The following is a 3,751-nucleotide window of genomic DNA, read 5'->3' as shown; positions in this document are numbered from 1 at the left end:
GCTAATGGAACACCCGATGTTTGCATTTCTATAGGCTTGAATGCATGGAGATAAATTTAAAGTCACCAATAATTCAATAATTTAGTGCTTATGCATAGCGTGCCTGTTTAAAATTGTAATCATTGCTCGCAACAAATAACGATGGGTAAATATTTCAAATTCATATTGAAAGAATCAGAGAGCAGATTCTTTTGTTATTAATATTTGCTAAATATATTAACAGTTGTGCAAGGTTTAAGTTCAATTTCAGTTGTCGATAATTTGTGCAATATTTTATCTTCATTTAAAGCAATATTATGCATACTGTACGCTTTAAGAGCAATTTTTTTAATAAAAAAACGCTGGCATTACAAAACTTAATATCACATTGCCTTTTTATTCGGTGTTAGCTGAGTTATCTGGATTCGCATATTCGGAAAAACGTCTTTTATTTTCAGATATACTAAAAAATAGCACAGCTCACTAATAAATACATCGGAAATGTGATTTGAAAGCGAAACAACTACTATGTTCAAATCAGCTATCGTTCGTCACTGCGATCATTACAAAAATTAGATTATTGCCCTAATTCTGTAAGCAGTCTCAAGTCACTAATGGAGACTTTCGTGGTGAAATTTGATTTTGAGAATAGTTGCAATTCAGTAAGCAATCTCACGTCATTCGTCTCAAACAAAAGTCAGTAATTAGTGATCTACTACTGAGTAGCTCACAAAACGAAAATTATGGAAGAGGAATTAATTATTTTATATTGTATATATTGCAAAAAAAGCGCGAAAATGAAGCGAAGTAATATGTTTTGGGTAAAAATTTCTTAAGAACTCGAATAATTGTGTATTTATTGACGTTTTAGAAGCATGCATAGACGGATTCTGGCAAGTTTACGCAGCACGTAAGACCCATTCCTTCTGAAAGAAGACGTTTTCAGGAGGTTTTTTAGATTCCCGAAAGCCTTCTGCTGGGAACTTATTCAAGATCTCAAACCACTTGACAAGTTTGAGCGAAATTCGAGAATTCAATTTGAGCTTCGTGTGGGCTTGATATATTAATAAAAATATATACATAGGTATGCATTACAACATATTACTTTCAGTTTGTTTCAGTACTATACTTTCTGGCAAATGGCTCCTACCAAAGCGTTAGGGGAAACTGCCACTTCTCGGCAACGAGTCAACCAAGCGTGTCGAGATGTATTGAGCAAATTTGCAAAATGGTAGTGGAACACAAACACTTTGAAATTAGTTTTACCAATGCGGCGGAGCATCACAACTGCATAAAGAGAGGGTAAGTTTTGTTACATGGTACAAAATATGCATTTGCACCATTTCAACGGCTTAAAATTTGCAGTTTCCATAACAAATTCGGAATAAAAGGCGTTATAGGTGCTATTGACTGCACACATGTTGCAATACTTTCCCCGCAATCTTTAATCGCTGGAGTAGTACCTCATGAGTATATGAATCGCAAGGGATACTACAGCATTAATGTGGAAGCCGTGAGTTTATAAAAAATAAATACGGGTTTAACAACATTTTGTAATGTTTATAACTAATAACCGCATTCCCAAATATGCAACGACGAACTAATTTTTCAAAATGTCAATGCACGATTCCCAGGATCATGTCATGACGCCGGTATATGGGCAACTTCGCCGGTGAGAATCAAACTCATCAGGGAACACATTTTGAGAGCATTTAAATGGCTTTTAGGTGATTCAGGTTATTCTTTGGAGCCATGACTACTAACACCAATAGCAACACCTTCTTCCGCTAGCGAAGAGATTTTCAATAAAACACACACTTATAAAAGCAAGGAACACAATTGAGCGTGCCTTTGGAGTCCTGAAATCACGATTTCGGTGACTATCTAAAGAGCGCATTCTCAGATATTCGCACAAAAATGCGGCAGCTATCATCTATACATGCGCAATATTCCACAATATGCTGCAAAAACGTGGCATATTCACTGATGAGGCCATGCCACCAGAAGACCCATCGAATGATGAAAATAGTGAACCAATAAGGTCAACAGAATAATATTCTGAAGGCAAAAGGGCGCGGCAAAATTGCATGAACGCACTTACACTTTAAAACTTTTGTAAAAAATAAATTTTTTAAGCTTTATATAAACATCAAAAACTTTTTTATTTATAAGACACAAATAGTCACTTAATACTATTTACAGCCGATATTCAATGGCAGCGGTATGCTGGTAACTGTAAAAGGTTTATAAAACAGAAATTAAAAACGTTATTTTGTATGAGCTTAGTAATATTCATATTCTTTATGTTTTTGATGAAGAATTTCGCTTGATAAATGAGTTGAAAAAATTCCATTACATATGGAATCGATAAGGGAATTTTTGCTCAACTTTTTGACTATCTCTAGCCGATAGGTGCCATCACTGACTGTGATCTGTGACTGTCTCTATTTATTTTCACCATTATATTTGGTGAAATTCTTGTGAATTTCCCTTACTGAATAGCAAAATCGTCGCAAGTCACAAAAAGAGTCACTAATTTATAATCTCAATTTTAGTGACTTGAGATGAGATTCGCTTACAGAAATCGGGCATATGTTTATGTTTCAAGTGACTGGTGGGATTATGAACAATAGTCAATTCCAAATGTTTCAGTTGCTTCAACTATTTCTTGGGTTGAAAGTATTTATTAAACACTTCATCAAATGGACTACTGCTGGTCATCGGATGGCTTTAACGGTGGAATATGTAAGTTGTAAATTAATTTCTGTTTGAAAAGAAAAAATATATTGCTTTTTACACCGTTTATGGGTGTTTAACCGAGCTCGTCCTCCTTTTCGCGTTGTGCGTCTTGATGTTTCTTTCAGAAACGGATTGGCCTACTGTTTAATGCCCCCTTCGAACGGCAGATGGGCTTTTTTTTTTTTTGAGGAGTCTTTCCTCATGACAGAAATGCACGTGGAAGTTTGCCATTCCTGTATTAGAAAAACAGTTTTTATCAATTGGTGATTTGTGCCCGGGGTTTCGAACCTTTCCACTTCCGAATGGTAGTGACGCAACAACCCCTTTCGCACCGGCGGCAACCTTTTGAATATACATACCATTTTATATCAAAAAAGTGATGGAATGACATTAACGGCGCAGACGGGATAAGCTCGAAAGTGTTCAAAATAATAAACATTTAAAATTATCTGAAAATTTAAATTAAATTACATAAAGCCACTTAGTTTAAAACCAGAATCTAGTTTTTTTAATATTATTACGTACGAAGCACTTTAGCCAGTATATTCATAGCCAACCAATGCCACCAACAAATCAGTATATTACCCGTAAACTGCTCTCAACAAATTAATGCAAACAAAGAACAAAAAATGTACGTAAAATGCCTGTTATGAAAACCATAAAAGCGACAAAGTGGAAAGCAAATAACTAACCTCATTAATAAAGCGTATATGAAAATTGTCCAATATACAAAAAAAAATGTACAGATTATAGGCCAAGCAGATACTTATTTTCTATTTGAGTATACAAAGCACAGGAAAGACACAGATGATAACAAAATTAACTTTTTTCTCGCTTTATAAAATATTATTTTACACATTCATGTACGCACACGCACGCACTAATATAATTTGAGCAAAAAATTAATAAAAAATTAAAATAAAACCACAAAAAAATTCACTTTCAACCGCACATTCATAGTTCGGTTGCTTTCATAACGAAGCTATTTAGTATCTGTGACAAGAATTCACCTTTTTCCAATTAGGGTGTCATC

At 34.6% G+C, this 3,751-nt stretch overlaps 1 pseudogene; it reads left to right on the top strand.

The window, feature by feature from the left end:
* The first annotated feature begins 854 nt into the window (after nt 1-854).
* On the top strand, nt 855-1,504 carry LOC128857537 (putative nuclease HARBI1; annotated as a pseudogene).
* Nucleotides 1,505-3,751: the final 2,247 nt, after the last annotated feature.

The sequence above is a fragment of the Anastrepha ludens genome, chromosome 3 (genome assembly GCF_028408465.1).
Source record: "Anastrepha ludens isolate Willacy chromosome 3, idAnaLude1.1, whole genome shotgun sequence".
Classification (NCBI taxonomy): Eukaryota; Metazoa; Arthropoda; class Insecta; order Diptera; family Tephritidae; genus Anastrepha; species Anastrepha ludens.
The sequence above is the reverse complement of the archived record's forward strand: the minus strand, read 5'-3'. Positions and strand labels throughout refer to the sequence as shown.